At 40.6% G+C, this 27,321-nt stretch overlaps 1 protein-coding gene and 1 pseudogene across 1 annotated transcript in view; one reads left to right on the top strand and one right to left on the bottom strand.

Annotated features, from left to right (window-relative positions):
* The window catches only part of CCDC3 (coiled-coil domain containing 3), a 117,027-nt gene that overhangs the window by 75,604 nt on the left and 14,102 nt on the right, over window positions 1-27,321 (top strand). The window lies entirely within an intron of this gene.
* On the bottom strand, window positions 16,135-17,115 carry LOC114217754 (peptidyl-prolyl cis-trans isomerase D pseudogene; annotated as a pseudogene).

Genomic DNA, 27,321 nt, shown 5'->3' on the forward strand with positions numbered 1-27,321 from the left:
TAAACTCAGGAAATACATGTGAAGAATTAAACCTTAAACAAGCACAATGTTTTTAGAAAACAATTTGGTAACATAAAGCAAAATTCTTAGAAATGTTTATTTACTTCAAATCTAATATTTCCCTTCCAAACATCAACCTGAAAGAAATAATCCCAATAAAGAAAAATGTGGTGTTATTCTCTTTAACATTATTTAAAATAGTACAGCATTTAGGTAGCGTGTATACCCAGTAAAAGGAGTATGGATGAGTAAATAAAAATAACCTTATTAAAAATAGTTAACGGAGGAGCACCTGAGTGGCTCAGTTGGTTAAGCATCTAACTCTTTTTTAAATATTTTATTTATTTGAGCGAGAGAGAGCACAGGCCATGGAAGAGGCAGAGGGAGAGGGAGAAGCAGGCTCCCCTCTGAGCAGGGAGCCCGATGCGGGGCTCGATCCCAGGACCCTGGGATCATGACCTAAGCCAAAGGCAGATGCTTAACCGACTGAGCCACCCAGGCACCCCAAGCATTTGACTCTTGATTTCGGCTCAGGTCGTGATCTCAGTCAGGGTCATGAGGTCAGTCCTTCATCGGGCTCTGTGCTGGGCATGGAGCCTCTTAAGATTGTCTCTCTCTCCCTCTGCCCCCCCTCGCTCGCAGGGAAGCACACGTGCGTGCGTGTAGGTGTGTGTGTGCGTGCGCGCGCGCATGTGTGTGCACTCTATGAAATTAAAAGAATTATAAAAAAGGTTAATGGAATAGAATAATGACATTCTTAGATTATAATTTTTTTAATGTAAGTCTTACAAGCAAAATAAAATACAGCAAGTTTATAACCAGGTTAAAAAAAATCATGCCAATGAAAAAGTTGTCTTTGAGGGTAACTTTTAATTTTTTTCTGTTTTCCAGTAGTTTACAATTTTTAAATGAATTAGCATGTAATAGTTTTATAACTTGTTATGTCAGTCAAGAGTTACTCTTTTGGATACTTATTGTGTGCCAGGCTCTGTATTAGGCACCAGTGCTCTAGCAGCAAAAATGGGAGACCAAGTCCTTGTTTTCTGGTGTCGTGGAAGAAAGAAACCTTTAACCACTGATGAGTGGGCTTGATAGTGCTGTTTGGGGCACAGGCAGGGTGCTGAGGTAGGCATTCAGGGAGGTCACAGGGTCTTAAGGGAAGACATCAGAGGAGGTGACACAGGAACCAGAATGCTGCAGACAAGCTTGCCATGCAGAGTCATGGAACCACATTCTAGAAAGACGGAACAACAAGTTGTTGAAGGCGGTGGCTAGGAATAACATAGCTTGTTTATATAATAGAATTCTCACGAAGGCATATTTAAAATTTCTCCTCGAAGCTAGTATCCATTTTTCATTTGTCACAGAGTCTGGCTGTAACTGTGCACTGGGTAGAATTCTGTAATGTCATGCCATTCACGTGTAAATTTAGCCTGTTGTTGAAACTTTCAAGCTCACAAGGACTTGTGCCAGATACCGCATCAGAAAGGACAGCCCTTGAAAGTTGGCCGATACCCATCACTATGCTTTAGTACCCATTTGTCATCTGTTCTTTAAAGGTTTTCCAATAATATTTTTACCTAATATTAACTGTGAATTGATTCTGGGACATGAGCTGATTGACTGAGCCTGGCAATATGTAGGGATGACAATCGACATTTACTGGCTTTAAGGCTTACTACTTCTATGCATATCCTCACCAATATCCTCAGTACCTCTACTTGACAAAAGAAGGAAAACCTCTACATAGCTAATCAATGGCAGAACCAGGTTTGAAACCAGGTCCCACCAAATCCCACACCCAGCTCTTTCTACTCAAAGAAGAGATGGCTCCAGGGCCACCTGTCTTGATTCAGTAGCAGAAAAACCTGTTTCTGAGTTTGATTAAACTCTCCCAGACAGATTTTAGGCTGAATCAGGCCTTGGATGTGGCCGTGTGGACAAGTCCTCGGTTGCTGAGAAGTAAACAGGAGCACATTCAGAGCTCATAAATCTCCATCATATTCCCCAGTAGGGCGGGTGGCAGGAGCTCTTTGGCGTTTTCAGCCGGTGATGATGCCAAGAAAACACACTAGCCATTGGGAGGAAAAGGAGAGCCTGGTCCTTAGCTGCCCTTCTCGGGGGAAGAGCTTGGAGACTGAACCCCAAGTACTCAGAACCCAAGACCCTGCAAGACCTCAGTGAAATGAGCATCTGATCAGAGGGGAGTCAGGCCAATGGTGCAGCTGGGGAAAGAGCAGGGGCGGAGCAGGCTGGCTCTGGGTTCCTCTTCTCAGTAGGCTGCGGGGGTCATGGCCCAGCCTTCTCACTCTGAGCATCCTCAAGGGCATACACTGAGATCAGAGGGGACTGTCTTTAGATCACCCTGGATCAAGTTCAGAGGCTCACAGAGCAAGGTGGAAGCTTTGACTTGGTTAATAACCTACTGTTCCCTTGGGCAACAACAGTGACCCAAGGCCTGGAGATTAAGTGGCTCAATGCACCTCACTCAGAGTCAGCACCCCCAGGGCTGAGGCAGGAATGAACTTGGCCCCCACCCCCAATAGCAGTGTATCTGTCATCTGCTAGGTTTGGGGGAGGAGGTTGCATTATCAGACCCTTTCCTTTCCTCTCCCAGGGTCTGAGATACCGTGGAGGCTGAGCACATACACATCAGAAAGCAAGTGGTCAGATATTTACAAAAACCTGAGATTCCAGTGACCACGAAGAGCACCCATCCCTCCCAAGGGAATCCTGGCATCAGCAAGTCTGTAGTGGGCCTACTTTACCTGGGAGTCTTGTCTCCACTGCACCTTGGAAAGTGTGCGGCATTCGCCAAGAGCTGCTAGCAGCCTTCTAACCCAGAGATCTGTGAGGTCACTTTTTTCTCCCCTTAGTAGGTCTAGAAAAGCATTGGGAGTTGGAGTCTGTACTCCATGGTCTAGCACTCTCCAGTCTTCTTTATGTCCTAGACAATGGAAAATGTTACCTGCCAAGCTTTCTGGAGGGTTGCAGATTCACCCACAAGAAACTTAGCAACCAGATTGAAATGTCTCAGAATGGGACAAGTTCGGTTTCCATCGGTGAGGTCCACTTGCATACAATTAAGTAATATTTAGAGAAAGAACAATGGGAATTTAATGAGGAAATTCATTCATCTTAGGAATGAGTGGTAGTAAAAATGTCTTCAAAAATAATTTTAAAAGTTACTAAATTCCTAGACTCATGCCATTTTCAATCATAGCAAAGGATTTTTGTAGTTGACATTGAACAACAGTTCCCTGGGGGAAATGCTGCGGAGGACCGGCCGGCAGTTCCGGGAGGCCTCCCTGACCAAGAGGATCAAAGTATCCACACCCTTGTAGCCTGTTCTTGGTGCCTGTTGGCGGGCTCTGCCATAGTCAGCTGAGATTTGGTAAAACAGAGTTACAGGAGGCTTATTTAATGCAGGACCCTTTTGCATGGCTGATAGGTTAGTGAGTATTACATCAAAGAGAGAGACAACATATGCAGCATTTCTGAACTTTATTTGGCAAAAAAAAAAAAAAAAAAATCCCTTTGTCCCCATGCAAGCATTTCATGAGTTGAGAAGCCCTTTGTAAACCTTACTTGGGGCAACCGTTTGTAGTGAGTTTATCTCAAGCTAGAATTTTACTTCTCTGTAACTGAACTGAACCTATAAAGTTGCCCTTTCATGATGGCAGCTAGTGACCCAAGGTAGCACAGATGTTCCTGGTTTTAATTAGGGTCAGTGGAGGATTTAAGCCCTGGCTCTCTAAGACCCTGTGCCCCTCCGGTCCCCACCCAGCCATGGCTGTTCCCTGGAGCCAGCTTCTGAAATGGGATCCCATCTCCTGCATTAACCTGGGTTTCCTGGAACTCAGCATCGCTCCTTAAAACTCCCGGTCTTTTCTCCTTCCTGTTCTTCAACTTTTGTGGGATTTGGTATGGGGATATAGAAAACAACCCAGCCACCTGGGTGGATGGGGAGAGCATCAGAAAAGTGAAATGCACAGATTTCAGCAATCCCCGAAGCCAGTTCCTGATCATCCCAGAACAGGTAGTCCAAACCGACTTCTTAAGAATCAGGACTTAGGAAGGATCGAGGTGAACTCAGCACCCACTTTCAAAAGGTAGCTTCTGCTTCTCTGTTTCTCCCTTTAAGTCATTGAACTTGCTTCTATTTCAGTCTGCATCCTTCCCTTCCTTTATTAAGTGCTTGCTGTGTGCTGGGGTGCTGGATACAAGGATGAAAAGCTAGAACCATTGTACTTGAGGGGCTCATGGTCTGAGGAGAAAGTTGGACTTGCCCAGAGGGGCACAATGGGATAAAGTTGACAATGGAATCAAGGAGTGGTGATAGGGCTCTGCCTGAAGGAATCGGGGAAGGCTTCACCGAGGACTCTTGAACTGAGACTTGGAGAAGCAGAAGAATTCTATCAGTAGGATAAAAGTGTGAGGAGTGGGTTGGTGGAGATTTTCCATGCAGAAGGAACTACACGTGCAAAGGCATAGCTGTGGAAGGGAGCCCAGGCTGGCCAGGGAGGAGCGGTAGTTTGATGAAGAAAGCTCAAGTATAGGTGAATAATACTAGTAAAAGTTCTATTGTTCATTTTATGCTAGGTGCTATGTCAAATGTGTTATACATATTACCTGATTTCATCTTCCAAGTAAGTCTATGGTGGAGGCATTCATATCCCCACATTCCTACCCAGGATACTAGCCACCTCCTGCTTGCCTGGGCAGAGTGGTGGGAGGAGAGGGGGGGTGGGGAGAGGAAGGTGGAGGGGCACCCCGCTTGCATATCCTCACTCCCTCATCTTCCAGCCACAGCCTGTCAGGGGCATTGGCTTTCTCATCTGTTGGGCTCCTGGCACAGGGAGACGACTCTTTGGACTTTGGGTGGAGCAAAGAACCAGACGCCAAGTCAAATACAGTCATAGGAATCTCAGGTTGTTTCTCCAGAGAGTCCTCAGAAGAACTGCCATGTTGTCATTTCCGTAGCTTGGGAGGTTTTGTTTTTTTTTTTTTTTTTCAGTAGCTCTGGGTATCATCCAGCCTTTTGGTGCTGAATCATTCAGGAAGCCATTCTGCATGGACTTGGCCCTGCTGCCCACTTCCTCACACATCTGTCTCTCAGGGGTTTAAAACAGTGATGGAACAAAGACAAGGGCAAAGAGACCTTGGAGAACTTGGGCTGAGGCTCACCCACCCGCCCCGCCCCCCAAGAGTTCCTGAATCACCCAGAGAATGAAAGAATCCCTCCTTCTGCCCTTGACTAGTTCAGAAAACACAGCGCAATGTAAACTTCCAGAACTGACAAATTGCATGACCATCTGATCCCCAGATCTCCATACCGATAGTGAACATTCCTGATCAGTGCACATTGGTAGGTTCTAGAGAGCTTAGCTTTCCAGGGTCGCCAGGGAAGCATTTTGGAAAGAGTTGGCTAATCATTCTGCAAAGAGCTCTCCTGTTCATTTCTGCCTGGAGGTTTGAAATTGGCAGCAGTCCAGTAGATGGAGTGAAAAGGGATCCTTGACAGAGTAGTAATCACAAATCAGTGATCCGAAAGTAATGTGAGAAGGGTGAGTATGAGCAGGGAGATCTTGGAGGGGGGGGGGGACTTGGGTACCGGGTGTTTTTCCTGTCCCTTGGCTCTCCCTTCATTCTTCAGTTGCTGGCTGTTTCCCCTCCAAACCCATGGGGTTGTCATCTGTTTTCTTTGCATCTCCATTTGCCCAGGGCCCCCTCTGGAGATTAAGGCTGGGGAACTTTTCCTGCAAAGGGCCAGATAATAAATATCTTAGGCTTTTTGCACCATATAGGCTGTGTTGCAAGGACTCAGCTCTGCTACTGTGGCACAGAAGTAGCTGCAGACAGTATGTAAACAAATGAACGTGGCTGTGTTCCAATAAAACTTTATTTGCAAAAGTAGGCAGGGGGCCTGATTTGGTCCACTGGCCCGTAGTTTGCTGACCCCTGGTTGAGATTTTAATTGTCTCCTTCTTTTTCTCACTCTCTTTTCTGAACCCCCAAAACAGGAACAAAGTGTTAAAAAGGCAAGCTGTGGGTCTGTGTTGTTTCTCTTGGACTGGCCTTTCCTCATTTTTAACATTTCAGAAAGTACACTTTGTCTTGTCTTTATAGGTGGTTATTTAAATTGAAAGCAGCTGTGGAAGGCAAGAATCCTCTGAGTATTTGGTATGTCTGCTGCCATAAAATAATAATTTTTAATGGACTTTTTGTTTAGTTACATACAGAGTTTATTGGTATACTGCAGAATAATTCAGGAAAACTTTACACCGTAGAGTGCCAGGCATGGTATAATAAATGCTTCTTGTTGGAATGAGCACACATAAAGAAGCTGAAACTGTTTAGAAATAAATTTAAAAATCATTTAGAAGTTCATTTAGAAGTGACTTGATGGTATATGGATTCTCTGCGGTGATTCTATGTGGTTAATCTAGATGGTAACATAGATATAGTTCCTTAATCTTTCATAGTCTTGTGAAGCTTCGCCATAGCACCTGATATTCCTAGGGAAAGCAGAGGACACATAGGAAGATTATAGGTAGAAGCACAGATGAGAAACTCCCCGGGTTTGTCCTGTCATTGGAGATAGGTGACCACCCAAAAGACCACACTAAGATCACTCAGCCTTACAGATACAGAGAGGCCCATTTTGGCATCCTTCCCTGTCGGCCTGTGGTCCTAAGGGTAGAGGAGGATGAGCAACTACTGAGCAGTCTTGCAGTTCATGGTAGCTAGGCACAACCACCTGACTCACCCTCCCCCAGCTCCCATTGAAATGCTCAATGGCAGTGCGCAAATGAATGTCCCGAAACTAGTCATGAGAAAATGCCAAAGGGAAACAATTAGAACTGATGGTAGGATCCCAATGGCTTGATCTAAGTCTAACGTGGCGTGATCCCAACTCTGTTTAAATATTTATCTATACTCACAGAAACAATCCTGGGAAGAAATACATTAAAATGTCAACAGTGGCTATCTCTGTACAATAGAATGACAGATGATTTTTGTCTTTTTTTTGTCCCATAGTTTTAAAAAGTTTTTTTTATAATAAACAAGTGTTGCTTTTATAGTTCAAAAGGTGTTATTTTGAAAAGATGAAGAAGAGATATTTTAGCCAAACTTTGGTCTCACTGAGAATAAGAGTGTAGGTCCGCCTACGACAGTCTGCTCATCCACCCTGGAGCAGGCACCCCACTGGCCATGTAGAGTTTTCCAGAGAAAGACATCCCTGCCATAGGCTAATGCTGGGGGTGCTCAGACCTCTGCTGGGCCAGGGCTTTCTCCATTCTCAGCCAATCAGCACTGGTGATTAGGAGTCTATTGTTTTGGGGTCACCTGGTAGACTCATTTGTTTCTCTTTGGTTCTTCTTCAAAGAAAATGTGGCAATACCTAATTCAGCTTGACTTGTTCTTTTCCCTCCTCAGCTTACCAAAAACTACCACAAAGCTAAGTGAGCAAATGATGTATCTTTTTATATATTTTAAAAAACAGATTTATAAAGAAATTAATTTCATTTGGAAGGCATCCCAGAGAAAGGACAGTTTCTTAAAGAAACACATGTTTGTGAAAACATAGCTCTTGTGTAGAAATTCTTGCTTCCTTAAGAGGTGATGGGCAGGATTCGGGCGGCTTCCTTATTTTATAGGATTAGCCTCTATTCTCAGGGTAGGGAGTCTAGTCTCTACTTGCAGGCAGAGCCCAGTTTCCACAGAGAGAAAGACCTTCCGCCTGGGAGGGGGTCCTGGGTCACAGCCTGGACTGGTGACATTGGACAAGTTACCAAGAGTCCTCCTTTGTCTTTCTGCTCCAACTCAAACCCTCTCCAGATCAAGGAGAGGCTGCGGGGAGCAAGACTGACGTATTCACTAGGGAACCCCAGCCATCCTGTCCATCCCATCTTAACTACCCCTGTCACACAAGTGACCCCTTATTCCATCTTGGTTTCTTCAGGCCATTGTCAACGTGGTCTTCCTCTTGCTCTAACTCTCTAGAGTAAGGAACACCTGGCCCCTTGGAGAATATTGATGTCTTAGCGGTAATCACTGAAGTTCTACCAAGAGGACAGATCTTGTTCCATCCCACTATGTCTGCTTTTATTTATTGTTTTAAAATGCAGCTTTTGAAGAATGTCATAAAATAGAACTTAACCTTCTCTTTGATGTGATGTTCCAACACAATATTGGATTCTGTCCTTCTAGAATTTGAACAAACATGTTAAAAGCCAGTGCTCTTGTTTTAATGGAATTTGCTTGGACTCTTTGATCCTATTCTTGGTTGAAGCATCTGCTGTACCTTATAGAAAGAACATGATTTAATGAGAGCGTGGATATAAAGTGCTTAGCCTGGTATGTGGCCATAGGAAACCCTCAGTAAGTTATACGGATAACTGTCTGGTCATATACAACATAAATAATAAGTCCTCTGACATCACCTGTGCCCACCTTCTTTTGTCTTCAAGGGGCTCATTTTGGCCAGAAGAGGGCACTGTTGAATGTGTGGTCTTCCCCTTGCTAACTGGCAGCTCCAGGGGGCCAAAGACTTTTATTAAATGACAGCTATTTGGGGAATGCTGAACTGGATTCAGATTTTTCAGTATCTGCCTAAAATGGCCAGCATGACGAGGCTACAAAGGCAAAGGTGAAGCAGGTCTTGAGTTCGTCATGTGACAGGGCAGTTAAGTATCCTGCCAGTGCCATGTGATACTTGGCATGTGCTGTGTGGGATACCTAGAGAGTGCTATGCAGACGTTACGCATGGTTGGAGGCTCTGTGCAAAGCAGCATGGAGATGGTCTGGAGAATGGTTATAGGATTGCCAGCCACGGCTGGGCGAGTCCAGCCCTCTAGGAGGAAGGAGGAACATGGCGGAGATGAGAAAAAAGCAAGACAACCAGGAGCCAGGTTGCTTTGGGCATAAAGTGTGTGAACAGAAGAATGAAAAGTAAGACGGGAGCTGTAGGCTGAGTCCAGTCGCAAAGGCTGAGGATTTAAAGAGATTGAACTTGATCTCAAAATAACGGCTAACATCTAGTAAGCATCTACTCCGTACCAGGGGTTCTTTGTCTGTTGGAAGTGCCATAACAAAACTCCACAGACTGGGTGGCGTATAAGCAACAGAAATGTATCTCTCTCGGTTCTGGAGGCTGGAAGTCTGAGATCAAGGTACCAGCCCGGGTGGGTGAGGAGCCTCTTCTGGGTCACAGATTTCTAGTCATAGCCTCACATGGCGGGAGGGGCAAGGGAGTTCTCAGGCCACTTTTATAAGGATATCACTCCCATTCGTGAGGGTTCTGTCGCGAAGACCTAATCACCCCCAAAGGCCCCGCCTCCCAGTACTATCACATTGGGCATTAGGATTTCAGTATAGGAATTTTGGAGGGGATACAAACATTCAAACCAGAGCATGGGAGTATGGTTCTAAGCACTTTACAAGTGAAACTCATTAACGCCTTGGAACAGCCCTATGAGCCGGGTACTGCCACTATCCCACTGTACACATGAGGAAACTAAGTATGGCCGGTTGGGTTCCCTGGCAAGCCGACTCTGAGCTGAGAGTCGTATGCAAGAAGTTTTTTTGTTTGTTTGTTTTTTGTTGTTTGTTTTTAAGAGAAGATTTTTTTAGGTTGCTTCTGGAGAAGGGGTGGGAAGGAGAGGGATGAGCAGGATTGGGCAGAGGAAGCTGGACTGCGGTGCAGTCTAGCAAAGGCCAAATCCTGCCCAGTGGGGAGCTCTAAGGCTGAGTTCCCTTCAGACGTGTTCCAGGTCCCATGTTCCAAGGGTCCTGCCCTTCGTTCCCTTGTGTCACCCAGTCATGGTATGTGGGTGTCCGGGAAGGAGGTGCGACCTCAGGGGTGGTGGCTCTCTGAAGGCAGGGGCAACTTCTGGAGAGACTCAGTGGAGGGCTGTAGGGTCAGCAGGGTCTGGCTGGTTTAGCACAGATCCCACCACCTTGAGTTTAAGAAGCTTGCTCAAGGTCACACCACTCATCAGTGGAAGAGGCAGAACTTTCACTAGAGCAGCCTGGCCTCAGAGGCTGGCCAGTTCACCACTGCCCTATACTGCAGTGTATACAGGGGGCTCGACGGGAGATTTCGAAGTAGAAGTGAACTGCGGCTCAAGCCTTACTTTGGTGGCATAAGTCTTAATGGTGACATGTAGAATAGGTGGGAGAAGAGTGATTTGGAGGTAAGTTGTTTTTTTTTTTTTTTTAACAATAAAGGGAATACTAAAAGTACAAAATTCTGAAAGTACGAAAGAATACACAGTGAAGATCTCCTCCTCACCCCTGTCCTCCTGCTTCTTGGACACAGCCATCCTTAAGAGTTTCTTCCGTCTTCTTCCAGACACAGTATATGTATACTTCAGTATAGACAGATATGGATACTGTATTTTTTATACTCTTGTATCACAAGATCCACACTGTTCTGGGCCTTGATTTTTTTTTTAAAGATTTATTTATTTATTTGAGAGAGAGAGAGAATGAGAGAGAGCACACGAGAGGGGGGAGGGTCAGAGGGAGAAGCAGACTCCCCGCTGAGCAGGGAGCCTGATGCGGGACTCGATCCCGGGACTCCAGGATCATGACCTGAGCCGAAGGCAGTCGCTTAACCAACTGAGCCTCCCAGGTGCCCCTGGGCCTTGATTTTATAATAAGAACATAACCTTGATATTGCTGTAGTACCAATCATATACAGCTGCCTTTTTCTTTTAGATGGCAGAGGTTTCTGTTGTATGGATTTACTGTAACTTACTGAACCATCTTCTCCTGATGGGCATTTTTAGATTGCTTTCAATTTTCTCCCCCCCCGCCCCCGCCAGCTTTATCGAGATATAATTGGCATTGAACATTATATAAGTTTAAGGTGTACGGTATGTTGATTTGACACCTTTATGTTGCAAAATGATTACCACATGAGCGTTAGTAATGACCCCTTCTCTTTGGCAGTGAGATCATTTAAGATCTATCCTCTTGGGGCGCCTGGGTGGCTCAGTTGGTTAAGCGGCTGCATTTGGCTCAGGTCATGATCCCAGGGTCCGGGGATCAAGCCCCCACATCAGGCTCCTTGCTCAGCGGGGAGTCTCCTTCTCCCTTGCCTGCCATTCCCCCTGCTTGTGCTTGCTCTCTGTCTCTCTCTCTCGCTCTCACTCTCTCTGTGTCAAATAAGTAAAATCTTAAAAAAAAAAAAAAAAAAGATCTACCCTCTTAGCAACTTTCAAGTATATAATACAGTATCATTAACTAAAATTACCATCTTTACATTAGATTCCTATAACTTATTATCTAATGACTGGAAGCTTGTAACTTTTGACAACACCTCCCCATTTCCCCATCCTCCCAGCCCCTGGTAACCACTATTCTATTCTGTTTCGCAATTTAGCTTTTTTATATTCCACATATAAGTTATATCATACAGGACTTGTCTTTCTCTGATGTATTTCACTTAGCATAGTGCCTTCAAGGTCCATCCATATTGTCACAGATTGCTGGATTTCCTTTCTCACGGCGAGAATAATAGTCCATTGTGTATGTATACCACATCTTCTTTATCCATTCGTCCTTTGATGGACACTTAGGTAGTTTTCATATGTTGACTATTTTGACTAATGGTGCAATAAACATGTGAATGAAGATACCTCTTTAAGACTGTTTTTATTTCTTATCTATATATACACAGAAGGGGAATTACTGGGTCTTATAGTAGTTCTATTTTTAATTTTTTGAGTAACCTCTGTACTGTTTTCCATGGTGGCTGTACCAATTTATATTCCCACCATAAGGGCACAAGGGTTCCCTTCTCTCCACATCCTCACCAACAGTTGTTATCTTTCGTCTTTTGGATAATAACCATTCTAACAGGTGTGAGGGGATATCCTTGTGGTTTTGATTTGCATTTCCCTGATGAATAGTGATGTTGAGCACCTTTTCATGTACCTGTTGGCCATCTTCTTTGGAAAAATGTCTATTCAGATCCTCTGTCCATTTTGTAATCAAATTGCCTTTTTGCTAGTGAGTTGTAGGAGTTCTTTATATATTTTGGTTATTAACCCCTTATTGGATAAATAATTTCCAAATATTTTCTCCTATTCCATAGGTTGGCTTTGCTTTTTTTAAATTTATAAAATTTTAATTGAAGTATAGTTGATGTATAATATTTCATGCATACAACGTAGTGTTTCAACGATTACATATATTGTGAAATACCATGATAGGTGTATTACAATATTATTGACTATATTTCCTATGCTGTACTTTTAATCCCTGTGACTTATTTTGTAATTGGAAGTTTGTACCACTTAATCCTCCACCAATTTTGCCCATCCTCCACCACCTCCCCTCTGGCAACCACCAGTTCTCTATATTTATTCAAATTCTCTACCCATTTTTAAGTTGGATTTTTTTTTTTTTTTGGTGTTGAGTTGAATAAGTTCTTGATATATTTTGGATATTAACCCCTCATCAGATAACATCATTTGCAAACATTTTCATCCATGTGGTAGATTGCCTTTTTATCTTGTTCATGGTTTCCTTCACTGTGCAAAAGCTTCTGAGTTTGTTGTAATCACAATAACACAATATTGTTTGTTTCTGCTTTTGTTTCCCTTGGCTGAGAAGACAGATCCAAGAAAATAATTGCCAAGGTCCAAGAGATTACTGCCTATGCAGTTTTTTGTTTTTTTTTAGGATTTTTAAAGTTTCAGGTCTCATATTTAGGTATGAAATTCATTACTCATTTCGAGTAATGTAATTCATTTAGAGTTTTCCTTACACACATAGCTGTCCAGTTTTCCTAGCACCATTAAAAGATTGTTTTTCCCCAGTTGTATAGTCTTGTTTCTTTTGTCACAAACCTAGACATATATGGTCAATTAATTTATTTCTGGGCTCTCAATTCTGTTCTGTTGATCTCTTTTTGTGCCAGTACCATACTGTTTTGATTACTATAGCTTTGTAGTATTTCCTGAAATCTGGTATTATGAAACCTCCAGGTTTGTTTTTTCTCAAGATTGCTTTGCCTAGTTGGGGGTCTTCTCTGGTTCCATACAAATCTTAAGATTTTTTTCTTGCTTCTAGTTCTGTGAAAACCACTACTTGTATTTTTTTTTTTTTAAGATTTATTTATTTATTTGAGAGGGGTGGCCAAGGGAGAGGAAGAGAGAGTCTCAAGCACACTCTGTGGTGAATGCAGGTCCTGACTCAGGGCTCAATCCCAACACCCTGAGATCATGACCTGAGCAGAAATCAAGAGTTGGATGCCTAACTGACTGAGCCACCCAGGTGCCCCAACACTATTTGTATTTTGATAGGGATTGCATTGAACCTAACGATTACTCTGGATAGTATGGGCATTTCAATAATATTCTTCCAGTCCATGAGTATAGTATATGTCTTTGTGTCACTTTTGATTTCTTTTATCAGTGTCATAGTTTTCAGAATAAAGCATCCTCCCACCTAATTGGTTAAATTTATTTCTAGGTATTTTATTTTCTTTGATGCAGTTGAAAATGGGGTTGTTTTCTTTATTTCCCTTTCTGCTATTTCATTATTAGTGTACCAGAACACAACAGATTTCATGTGTTGGTTTTGTATCCTGCAACTTTATGGATTTATAAGATCTAATCATTTTTTGATGGAATTTTAAGGTTTTCTATTTATAGTATCATGTCCTCTGCAAACAGAGATAAACACTTCTTCCTTACCAATCTGGATACCTTTTGTTTTTCTTGTCTGACTGTAATGGTTAGGATTTCCTGTACTATGTTGAATTAAAGTTCCATTACTATGTTAAGAGTGGACATCCTTGTCTTGTTTGTGATCTTAGGGAAAAACCTTTCAGCTTTCACCATTCAGTTTGATGTTAGCTGTGTGTTTGTCATATATAGCCTTTATTGTGTTGAGGTGTGTTTTTTCTGTATTTTCCTGAGGGTTTTTATTATGAAGAGATAGTGAATTTTGTCCATCGCTTTTTCTGCATGTATTGAAATGATCATATGGTTTTTATCCTGCATTTTGTTAATGTGATCTATCACATTGGTTGATTTGGATTTTTTGAACCATCCTTATATCCCTGGAATAAATCTCACTTGATTATAGTGAATGAACCTTTTAATATATTGTTGAATGTGGTTTGCTAATATTTTGTTGAGGATTTTTGCGTCTATGCTCATCAGGGATATTGGTCCAATTATTATGTGGTTTTCTCTTTATGGAGTATCTTGGTCTTCTGTTGGTATCAGGGTAATGCTGGCCTTATGGATTGTATCAGGGTAATGCTGGCCTTGGGGAATGCTGGACTTGTGGACAGCTTTTCTATTTTTTATACTTTTTGGAACAGTTTGAGAAAGATAGGTATTAACTATCCTTTAAATGTTAATAGAATTCACATGTGAAGCCATCGGGTCTGGAACTTTTGGATTACCCATTGAATTCTGTTATTAGTAATTTAGTCTGTTCAGATTTTCTGTTTCTTCCTGATTCAGTCTTGGAAGATTTTATGTTTCTAGGAATGTATCCATTTATCCTAGGTTGTCCAGTTTGTTGGCATATAATTTTTATACTGATCTCTTAGAATCTTTTGTATTTTATGATACCAATTTTAACTACTGTTTCATTTTTGATTTTGAGTCCAGTCTTTTTTTTCTTGATTAGTCTGGCTAAAGGTTTATCAAATTTATCTTTGCACAGAACCAGGTCTTAATCTCATTGATCTTTTATATTGTTGTTGTTTTAAAGATTTTATTTGAGAGAGAGAGAGAGAGAGAGAGAGAGAGAGAGCACAAGCAGGGTGAGGGGCAGAGGGAGAAGCAGACTCCCCACTGAGCAGGGAGCGTGATGCGGGGCTCAATCCTGATCCCAAGACTCTGGGATCATGACCTGAGCGGAAGGCAGATGCTTAACCAACTGAGCCACCCAGGCGCCCCAGATGTTGTTGTTGTTGTTGTTGTTTGTCTCTTTCATTTATTTCTACTCTAATTGTTGTTATTTTCTTCTTCGTAACTTTGGCTCTGTTCTTTTTTTTTTTTTTTCCTAGTTCCTTTAGGTGTAAGGTCAGTTTGTTTTTTTTTTAAAGATTTTTCTCATTTCTTGAGGTAAGCCTGTATCATTATAAACTTCTTTCTTAGAACTGCTTTTGTTGCATCCTAGAGGTTTTGGGCCATTGGTTTCCATTTTGTCTCCAGATATTTCTTGATTAAACCTTTAATTTCTTTATTGACCCACTGATTGTTTAGTAACATGTTGTTTAGTCTCCATGTGTTTGTTTCTTCCAGTTTTTCTTTCCTATATAATTGATTTCTAGTTTCATCCCATTGTGGTCAGAAAAAATGTTTGCTATGATTTCAATCTTAAGTTTTATTGAGACTTGTATTGTGGCCCTAACGTGTAATCTATCCTGGAGAATCTGCCGTCGGCACTTGAAAGAATGTGTTTCTGCTGTTTGGGGGTGGAACATTCTGTATATATCTGTTAGATCCATCTGGTCTAATGTGTCATTCAAAGCCACTGATTCCTTACTGATAGTCTGTCTGGATGATCTATCCACTGATGTTAAGTTGGATGTTAAAATGTCCTATCATTGCATTACTGTCAATTTCTCCCTTCATGTCTGTTAGTATTTACTTTATATATTTAGGTGCTCCTATGTTGGATCCTTAGATATTTACAATGGTTATATCTTCTTATTGGACTGATCCCTTTATCATTAGGTAATGACCTTTTCTGTCTCTTTTCAGTCTTTGTTTTAAAGTCAATTTTTTTCTGACATAAATATTGTTACCTGTTTTTTCTTTTTGCTTCCATTTACATGAAATACTTTTTTTTATCCCTTTATATTTTTTTTAAGCTTTAATCTGTTTATTAAGCAAGATGTGTCTTTAGGAGTTTAGAAACAGGTTGGACACCATTGTTCTTTGTGATTAATGCAGATAGCCATTTAAAAATAAATTTCACTGTATTTTGTAACATTGTTTTATTGAGTGAACTCTTCTCACTATTTCTAAACTGTAAACAATAGGAAAGTAAAGTATCAAAGGAAACACATCAGTGAGCATATATAACAGACAAAGACCTGTAAATATTCTTATCCAAGAATCAATGCATATTTAAGGAAAACTGAATTTCTTATTAGGCAAACATTTTTGCATATGTTGCCTTCTCTTTTTGTGCCTTTATCTTTTGGTTGACTTCCAGCAGTTCTGCCTGGAGATCTTTATCTTTTGGTGCTATCTCCTGAGCTTTCTTAAGATCAGCCAATGCTTGATCGTATTCTTTTAATCCTTGCCATTGTTGAGCTCTATGGTACAATGCTTTGGTATTGGATGGGTCTATTTCAGGAGCCTCCAAACCACCGTTGATTCCTCTGTGCCAATTTGACATGTTCAATTTATAAGAACCAATATTCAGCACGCAGCTTAAAGTTATAGGTTGTAGCTTCAATCTATCCACTGGCTTGATAACAACCTTTGAACCTTCCACATATCTTAAAACTTTGGTGTATTTTTTAATGGACATCTCCCAGTTCTGAGATCTGAAAAAAAAAAAAAGTATTTCCAATAATTTTTATGGCTTCTGTTGTTAATAAAATTTTATTTACTTTTGCAGATTTTTCACCTTTCACTTTTACATTTTCCAGTATTCTTGCCACACCCATTCCTTTAATTACTTGGCCAAATACCACATGTTTCCCATCCATGTGACAAGTCAGCATGGTTGTGATAAAGAACTGAGAACCATCTGTATCGCAGCCTGCATTTGCCATGCTCAATAAAACTTCCTGATCATGCTTATAATAGAAATTTTCAAATTTTTTACCATACTTTCTCCACCTGTCCCATTTTGATTTGAAAAGTCTTCACCCTGAATCATAAATTTCTTAATAATTTGATGGAAAGGGCATCCTTGGAAATGGAGAGGTTTCCCAGTGGTGGGTCCAATGCCTTTTTCTCCTGTACAGAATGCATGAAAATTTTCTGCAGTTTTGGGTACAAGATCTGCAAACAGTTGTGAGACAATTCAGCCAACTCGCTCCCCTCCAATGTCCACATCAAAGAAGACTCTGGGGTTACTGGGGTTGGAGGGCTTAGTTTGGGGGGATGGGTGCGACATTTTTAATTGCAGATGTGCTTGGGAGTGAACTCAGAGAACCTTGTGGACGACAGGCAGCTCTTTTTTCATCCCTTTACTTTCAGTCTGTATGTATCTTTAGGTGTGGGGTGAGGTTTCACATAGGCAGCATATAGATGGGTCTTGTTTTTTTAAATCCATTTGGTCACGTGTGTCTTGAGTCCATTTATATTTAAAGTAATTATAAATATATACCGATTGCCATTTTGTTCATTGTTTTCTGGTGGTTTTGTAAATCTTCCATTTCTTTTTCTTTTGGTCTCCTACTTTGTGGGTTGATGGTTTCCTTTACAGTAGTGGTTGGCTCCTGTATTTCCTTTCTCTTTATTTATTTTTTTTGTATCTGTTACAGGTTTTTGGTTTGTGGCTACCCTCTGGTTCATATATAACATGTGTATAGCAGTCTCTGTTAAGCTGCTGGTCGCTTAAGTTTGAACCCATTCTAAAAGCACCCAATTTTTACTGCCACCTCCACATTTTATGTATATGTCACACTTTACATCTTTTTACTTTGTGTATCTCTTGAGTAATTTTTGTAGATAAAATATCCTAGTTCATGTCCATACTGCCTTTATAAGTAATTATTATTTTTTCTATGTGTTTGCTTTTACCTGTGAAATTTTTTCCCTTTGTAAATTTCTTCTAGTTATGGCCTTTTCTTCCCCAATTAAATAAACTTGTCAGGTAGAGTATTCTTTGCTGTCGGTATTTTGCTTTCAGCACTTTGAATATGTTGTGCCACTGTCTTCTGGCCTGCAAAGTTTCTGCTGATAAATCACATGATAGCCTCAGGGAGTTTCCCTTGTATATAACTATTTTTCTTTTATTACTTTTAAGTTTCTGTCTTTACATTTAATCTTAGTAATTTGAAATACTATGTGTCTTGGTGTGGACCTCACTGAATTCATCTTATTAGGGGTGGTCTGTTTCCTGGATCTGGATTTCTGTTTCCTTCCCCAGATTAGGGAAGATGGTAGCTATTATTTTGTTGTTTCTTTTTTTAATCTTTATTTTTTATAAAGGTTTTTTTATTTATTGAGAGAGAGAGAGAACGGTAGAGAGAGAGCATGAGAGGGAAGAAGGTCAGAGGGAGAAGCAGACTCCCTGCTAAGCAGGGAGCCCGATGCGGGACTCGATCCTGGGAACTCCAGGATCATGATCTGAGCCAAAGGCAGTCGCTTAACCAACTGAGCCACCCAGGCACCCAGTAGCTATCATTTCCAAAAAAGGTTTTCTGCTCCTTTGTCTCACTCTTCTCCTCCTGGTACCCCTAGAATGGGAATGTTATTATGCTTAATGAGGTCACAGAGGTCTCTTTAACCTATCCATTTTTCACATTCTCTTGAGCTTTTATTTTAATTCCAATTAACATAGTGTTTTATTATTTTCAAGTGTACATAGAGTGCTTAAACAATCGCATACATCACCAGGTGCTTCTCACAACAAGTACACTCCTTAATCCACATCACCTGTTTAACACATTTCCTGCCCCCTCCCCCCCACCTCCCTTCTGGTAACCATCAGTTTGTTCTTTATAGTTAAGAGTTTGCTTATTAGTTTGAATCTTTTTCTTCCCTTTGGTTGTTTCTTTTCTTAAATTGCACATCAGTAAAATCATATGGTATTTGTCCTTCTCTGATTATTTCACTTAACGCTTTCTAGCGCCATCCATGTTGCAAATGGTAAGATCTCATTCCTTTTCATGACTGAATAATATTAAATTATATATATTATATATATAATACATATACTTATATATATACGTGTATAAATATATATGTATTTATCTCACATCTTTATCCATTCATCAATTGGTGGACACTTGGGCTGTTTCCATATCTCTGGCTACTATAAATAATGCTGCTAAAAACATGTATCCCCTTGAATTAGTGTTCTTGTATGCTTTGGGTGTGAGTAGTGTGATGGCTGGATCATAATGTAGTTCTATTTTTAACATTTTGGGGAACCTTCATACTTTTTCCAAAGTAGCTACACCAGTTTGCATTCCCACCAACAGTGCAAGAGGGTTCCTTTTTCTCCACATCCTTGCCAACAGCTGCTATTTCCTGTGTTGTTGACTTTAGCCATTCTGACAGCTGTGGGGTGATATCATGGTTTTGATTTGTATTTCCCAGATGATGAGTGATGTTGAGCAGTTTTTCATGTATCTGTTGGCCATCTGGATGTCATCTTTGGATAAATGTCTAACCATGTCTCCTGCCCATTTTTTAACTGGATTATTTGCTTTTGAGGTGTTAGATTTTTATCAGTTTTTTTTATATATTTTGGATACTAACCCTTTATCAGATATGTCATTTGCAACAAATATCTTCACCCATTCCATAGGTTACCTTTTAGTTTTGTTGTTTCCTTTGTTGTGCAGAAGCTTCTTATTTTGATGTAGTCCCAGTAGTTTATTTTTGCTTTTGTTTCCCTTGCCTCAGGAGACCTATCTAGGAAAAAGTTGCTCTGGCCAATATCAGAGAAGTTACTGCCTGTGCTCTCTTCTAGGATTTTGTTGTTTCAGCCTTGCATTTAGATCTTTAATCCATTTTGAATTTATTTTTTAGTATGGTGTAAGAAACTGGTCCAGTTCATTCGTTTTCATGTGGTTGTCTAGTTTTCCCAGCACCATTTGTTGAAGAGACAGTATTTTGCCCATTGGATATTCTTTCCTGCTTTGTCAAAGATTAGTTGACCATAGAGTTGAGGGTCCATTTCTGGAGTCTCTATTCTGTTCCGTTGACCTATGTTTTTGTGCCAGTGCCAAACTGTTTTGATTACTACAACTTTGTAACAGAACTGGAAGTCTGGAATTGTGATCTCTCCAGCTTTGCTTTTCTTTCTCAAGGTTGCTTTGGCTATTCGGGGAAACTTTTGTGGTTCCACACACATTTTAGGATTGTTTGTTCTAGCTCTGTGAAATATGTTGGCATTTCAATAGGGATTGCTTTAAATGTGTAGATTGCTTTGGGTAGCATAGACATTTTAATAATATTTGTTCTTTCGGTCCATGAGCACAAAATGTCTTTCCATTTATTTGTGTTATCTTCAATTTCTTTCATCAGTATTTTATAGTTTTCAGACTATAGGTTTGGTTAGGTTTATTCCTAGGTGTCCTAGTGTTTTTGGTATGCTTGAAAATGGCATGATTGCTTGATTTCTCTTTCTGCTGCTTCATTTTTGGTGTATGGAAATGCAACAGATTTCTGTACGTTGATTTTGTATCCTGTGACTTCAGTGAATTTGTGTATCAGTTCTAGCAGTTTTTTGGTGACGTCTCGGGTTTTCTATATATAGTATCATGTCGTCTGCTGCCAATAGTTAAAGCTTTACTACTTCCCTGCTGATTTGGACACCTCTTACTCCTTTCTGTTGTCTGATTGCTGGGGCTAGGACTTCCAATACTATGTTGAATGAAAGTGGTGAGAGTGGACGTCCCTGCCGCGTTCCTGACCTTAGGGTAGGTCACTTTTTCCCCCTTGAGGATGGTATTCGCTGTGGGTTGTTCATATAGGGCCTTTATGATCTTGAGGTATGTTCCCTCTAAACCTACTTTGTTGAGGGTTTTTACCATGAATGGATGTTGTACTTTGCCAAATGTTTTTCCACATCTATTGAAATGATCATATGGTTCTTATCCTTTCTCTTACTGATGTGAAGTATCACATTGATTTGCAAATATTGAGCCATGCTTGCAACCCAGGCATGAATCACACTTGATCATGGTGAATGATTTTTTTTTTTTTAATGTATGTGTTCGGTTTGCTAATATTTTGTTGAGGATTTTTAAAAATATATTTATTTATTTGAGGTGAGGGGTAGGGGCAGAGGGAGAAAGAATCTCAAGCAGACTCTGCTGAGCATGGATGCGGGGCTCAATCTCCTGACCCTGAGAACGTGACCTAAGCTGAAACCAAGAGTCGGACACTTAACTGACTGAACCACCCTCGTGTCCCTTGTTGAGGACTTTTGCATTTATGTTCATCAGAGATACTGGCCTATACTTCTCCTTTTGAGTGGTGTCTTTATCTGGTTTTGATATCAGGGTAATGCTGGCCTCATAGAATGAATTTGGAAGTTTCCCCTCCTTTTCTATTTTTAGGAATAGTTTGAGAAGGATAGGTATTAAATCTTCTTTAAATGTTTGGTAGAATTCGCCTTTGAAGCCATCTGGTCCTGGACTTTTGTTTAGAAGTTTTTTTGTTTTGTTTTGTTTTTGCTTTTAAGATTTTATTTATTTATTTGATAGAGGCACAGCGAGAGAGGGAACACAAGCAGAGGGAGTAAGAGAGGGAGAAGCAGGCCGCCCGCCGAGCAGGGAGCCCAATGTGGGGCTCGATCCCAGGACCCTGGGATCATGACTGGAGCCAAAGGCAGATGCTTAGTGACTGAGCCACCCAGGCACCCCTGGAAGTTTTTTGATTACTGATTGAATTTCTTTGCTGGTTATTGGTCTTTTCAAACTTTCTATTTCTTCCTGTTTCAGTTTTGGTAGTTTGTTTCCAGGAATTTATCTATTTCTTCCAGGTTGTCCAATTTGTTGACATATGTTTTTTTATAATAACCTCTTATAATTGTATTTCTGTGGTGTTGGTTATTACTCCTCTCATTTGTGATTTTATTGAGTCCTTTCTATTTTTTTTTCCTGATAAGTCTGACTAGAAGTTTATCAATTTTATTGGTCTGTTCTATTGTTTTGTTAGTTTCTGTAAAATTTATTTCTGCTCTAATCTTTATTATTTCCTCTCTTCTGTTCAGTTTAGGCTTTGTTGTTCTTTTCCTAGTTCCTTTAAGTGTATGGTTAGGTTGTTTGAGATTTTTCTTGCTTCTTGATGCTATAAACTTCCCTCTTTGCACAACTTTTGCTGCATCCCAAGGGTTTTGAACCATTTGTTTTTATTTTCATTTGTTTCCATGTACCTTGTCTTCTGTTATTTCCTCGTTGACCCATTCATTGTTTAGTAGCATGTATTTGTGGTCTTTCTGGGTTTTTTCCTGTGGTTGAATTCTAGTTTCATAGCATTGTGGCCAGAAAAGATGCTTCCTATAACTTCAGTATTCTTGAATTTGTTGAGGGTGGTTTTGTGGGCTAATATGTGATCTCTTCTGGAGAATGTTCCCTGTGTACTTGAAAAAGTGTATTCTGTTTTAGGTTGGAGTGTTCTGAATATATCTGTTAAGTCCATCTGGTCCAGTGTGTCATTCAAAGCCATTGTTTTCTTATTTTTATTTTATTTTATTTTGTTTTGTTAGTCACCATACATCATTAGTTTTTGATGTAGTGATGCACGATTCATTGTTTTTGTATAACACCCAGTGCTCCATGCAGTACGTGCCCTCCTTAATACCCATCACCAGGCTAACTCATCCCCCCACCCCCCTCCCCTCTAGAACCCTCCGTTTGTTTCTCAGAGTCCATCGTCTCTCACGGTTCATATCTCCCTCCGATCCCCCCACCTTCATTTTCCCCTTCCTTCTCCTAATGTCCTCCCTGCTATTCCTTATGTTCCACAAATAAGTGAAACCATATGATAATTGACTTTCTCTGCTTGACTTACTTCACTTAGCATCATCTCCTCCAGTCCCATCCATGTTGATGTAAAAGTTGGGTATTCATCCTTTCTGAGGGCTGAGTAATATTTCATTGTATATATGGACCACATCTTCTTTATCCATTCGTCTGTTGAGGAGCATCTCAGCTCTTTCCACAGTTTGGCTATTGCGGCCATTGCTGCTATGAACATTGGGGTGCACGTGGCCCTTCTTTTCACTACATCTATGTCTTTGGGGTAAATACCCAGGAGTGCCATTGCCGGGTCATAGGGTAGCTCTATTTTTAATTTTTTGAGGCACCTCCACACTGTTTTCCAAAGTGGCTGTACCAACTTGCATTCCCACCAACAGTGTAAGAGGGTTCCCCTTTCTCCACAACTTCTCCAACATTGGTTGTTTTTTGCCTTGTCAATTTTTGCCATTCTAACTGGTGTAAGGTAGTATCTCAATGTGGTTTTGAATTGAATTTCCCTGATGGCTAATGAGGATGAACATTTTTTCATGTGTCTGTTAGCCATTTGTATGTCTTCTTTGGAGAAGTGTCTGTTCATGTCTTTTTTTCTTTTAAAGATTTTATTTATTTATTTGAGAGAGAAAGGATGAGAGATAGAGAGCACGAGAGGGAAGAGGGTCAGAGGGAGAAGCAGACTCCCTGCTGAGCAGGGAGCCCGATGTGGGACTCGATCCCAGGACTCCAGGATCATGACCTGAGCCGAAGGCAGTCGCTTAACCAACTGAGCCACCCAGGTGCCCTGTTCATGTCTTCTGCCCATTTTTTGACTTGACTGTTTTTTGGGTGTTGAGTTTGAGAAGTTCTTTATAGATCGTGGGAATCAGTGCTTTGTCTGTAGTGTCATTTGCAAATATCTTCACCCATTCTGTGGGTTGCCTCTTTGTTTTGTTGACTGTTTCCTTTGTTGTGCAGAAGCTTTTTGTCTTGATGAAGTCCCAAAAGTTCATTTTTGCTTTTGTTTCTGTAGCCTTTGGAGATGTATCTTGAAAGAAATTGCCGTGGCCAGTGTCAAAGAGCTTACTGCCTATGTTCTCCTCTAGGATTTTGATGGACTCCTGTCTCACATTGAGGACTTCCATCCATTTTGAGTTTATCTTTGTGTATGGTGTTAGAGAATGGTCGAGTTTCATTCTTCTGTATATAGCTGTCCAATTTTCCCAGCACCATTTATTGAAGAGACTGTCTTTTTTCTATTGCATATTTTTTCCTGCTTTGTCGAAGATTATTTGACCATAGAGTTGAGGGTCCATATTTGGGCTCTCTATTCCGTTCCATTGGTCTATACGTCTGTTTTTGTGCCAGTACGATGCTGTCTTGGTGATCACTGCTTTGTAATATAGCTTGAAATCAGGCAACATGATGCCCCCAGCTTTGTTTTTCTCTTTCAGCATTTCCTTGGCGATTCGGGGTCTTTTCTGATTCCATACAAATTTTTAGGATTGTTTGTTCCAGCACTTTGAAAAATATCGTTGGAATTTTGATCAGGATGGCATTGAAAGTATAGATTGCTCTGGGTAGCATAGACATTTTAACAATGTTTATTCTTCTGACCCATGAGCATGGATGTTTTTCCATCTTTTGTGTCGTCTTCAATTTCTTTCATGAGTATTCTGTATGTTCCTAGAGTATAGATCATTTACCCCTTTGGTTAGGTTTATTCCGAGGAATCTTATGGTTTTTGGTGCTATTGTAAATGGAATCGATTCTCTAATTTCTCTTTCTACAGTTGCATTGTTAGTGTATAAGAAAGCAACTGGTTTCTGTGCATTGATTTTGTATCTTGCCACATTACTGAATTGCTGTATGAGTTCTAGTAATTTGGGGGTAGAGTCTTTTGGGTTTTCCACATAAAGTGTCATGTTATCTGCGAAGAGAGAGAGTTTGACTTCTTCTTTGCCAAATTGAATACATTTTATTTCTTTTTGTTGTCTGATTGCTCTTGCTAGGACTTCTAGTACTATGTTGACCAATAGTGGCGAGAGTGGGCATCCTTGACATGTTCCTGATCTTAAGGGAAAGGAAAAGCCATTGTTTTCTTATTGATCTACTGTTTAGATGATCTATTGATTTAAGTGGGGGTGTTAAGGTCCCTTACTATTATTGTGTTATTATCAATTGGTGCCTTTGTTATTAACTGTTTTTACGTATTTGAGTGCTCCCATGTTTGGTGCATAAATATTTACAATTATCATTTCTTGTTGGATTGTCCCCTTTATTATTATATAATGTCCTTCTTTGTTTCTTATTACAGTCATTGTTTTAAAGTCTGTTTTGTCATCTGAAACTAATGATGTACTGTATGTTGGCTAATTGAATTTAAATTAAAAAAAATTACACAAAATAGTCTATTTTGTCTGATACAAGATCTGCTAGCCTGGCTTTCTTTTGACATCCATTTGCCTGATAAATATTTCTCCATCTGCTCATTTTCAATATGCAGGTAGCTTTAGGTCTAAAATGAGTCCCTTGTAGACAGCATGTAGATGGGTCTTTTATTTTTTTAATCCATTCTGTCACCCTTTGTCTTTTAATTGGAGCATTTAGTCCTTTTACATTCAAAGTAATTATTGATAGATACGTATTTATGACCATTACTTGTTTTGTGGTTGTTTCTGAAGATTTTTTCTCATCCTTTCGTGTTTTCATTAGTTATAGAGCAGGATTTTTTCTTTATTCTTTGCATATTAATTAGTGTTTAAAAAAAGATTCACTTATTTTAGAGAGAGAGAGGGTGAGAGAGAATTTCAAGTGGATTCCCGGCTGAATGAGGAGCCTGATTAGAGGTTTGATCTCACAACCCCGAGTTCATGACCTGAGCCAAAACCAAGATTCACATGCTCAACTGACTGAGCCACCCAGGTGCCCCTTATTAGTGGTTTTTGGTTTGTGGTTGCCATTAGGTTTTTATATTTCTGTACGTAGCAATCTATATTAAGGTGAGGGTTAAGTTTGAACCCATTGTTTATTCCTCTCCATGTTTTTGGTATGTGGCTTCATATTTTACCACCTTTTATTTTGTGAGTACCTTGATTTTTTTTTTACATAAATACTCATCCCCCCCCCCCCCAACTTTTGTGTTTCCTAAATTTATACTATCACTTTTGGTTTTCCTTTCCACTCAAAGAATCCCCCTTAATATTTCTTGCAGGATTGATTTAGTGGTCATGAACTCCTTTAGTTTTTGTCTGGAAAGCTCTTAATCTCTCCTTCTATTCTGTGTTATATCCTTGCTGGATAGGGTATTCAGATTTTTCCCTTTCAGCACATTGAATATATCATGCCACTCCCTTGTACTTTGAAAGCTTCTTGTGCAAAATCCCCTGCTAGCCTTAGGGGGTTTCTCTTGTGTGTTACTTCATCTTTTGCTGCTTTTAATATTTTTTGTCGGTATATTTTGCCATTTTAATTACAGTATGTTTTGGTATGGAACTGCTTTTGTTCATTTTGTCGGGGGGGGCGTTCTGTGTGCCTCTAGATCTGGATATCTGATTCCTTCCCCAGATAAGGGAAGTTTTCAGCTATTATTTCTTCAAAGACATTCTCCAGCTCCTTTTCTCCCTCTTCTTTGGGGACTCCTATAATGAGGATGTTATTACATTTGATGGAGTCAGTCACTGAGTTGCCTAAGTATTCTCATTTTGCATAATTCTTTTTTTCTCTTTTGTTCATCTTGATTACTTTCCATTATTCTGTTTCCTTGGTCATTAATTTATTTCTCTGCTTCTTCCAGTCTGCTATTCTTTCCGCCAAGCATGTTTCTCATTTTGTTGATTAACTCTTTTATCTCTGCTCTTATTTCTTGTCTCTGTGTTAACTGGTCTCAGTGATGCCTTCCACTCTTTTCTCAAGCCCAGTGAGTATCTTCTTGATCATTACTTTAAAGTCTCTATCAGGCATATTGCTTAGATCTGTTTCACATAGGTCTCTGGTTGTGGTTCTATCCTGGTCTTTCATTTGGGACAAATTCCTCTGTCTTCTCATTTTGTCTAAGTCTTCGTGCCTGCTTCTTTGTCAGCAAAGTCAGCTACCTCTCCTGAGAGTAATGGCTTTATGAAGAAGGAATCCTGTAGTGCCCTGCTGTATAGTGTCCCTTGTTCCTCACAGCCTGGCACTTCAGGGAGTATCTCCAGTGTGTGCTGTGTGCACTCTATTTAGTCCTTGTTCCTTTATCTTTCAGGCCAGCCATCTTCAGAGGCTCTATTTGTGGGCAGTGTTCGGTCCCTGGCCTGAATGTGGCAATTTTTAACTAGCTGTGTTCTGGTCTGCTTGTGAAATGAAATCTGTCCCCACCACTTCCAGAACTGAGGTCCTGCAAAGCTCCTAGGTCAGGAGACATGGTGTGGGGTAAGGGTTTGGGTTGATCTTCTGGAAGATAGGGCCTGCCATGCTGGGACTAAAGCAGTCATGACTGGGAAGGGCACTTCCACTGGAGTGGGTTGGGGGGAGGCTTGGTGTAAGCAAATTAGGCAGCTAATGTCTGCTCTACACTGATTCCTGCAGGTGGTCCTGTGGTTATGCTGAGGGGCTGGGGAAGGAAATGGCACCTGCCGGTTCCTTTGTTCCTTGGGAGGGGTCTCCCCATGAATGCTGCTTCTCTGGGACATACTCAGAGATGCACA

The sequence above is a fragment of the Eumetopias jubatus genome, unplaced genomic scaffold (assembly GCF_037043125.1).
Source record: "Eumetopias jubatus isolate StellerSeaLion01/CBP00866 unplaced genomic scaffold, mEumJub1_p1.0 scaffold_8, whole genome shotgun sequence".
In the NCBI taxonomy this organism is placed as follows: domain Eukaryota; kingdom Metazoa; phylum Chordata; class Mammalia; order Carnivora; family Otariidae; genus Eumetopias; species Eumetopias jubatus.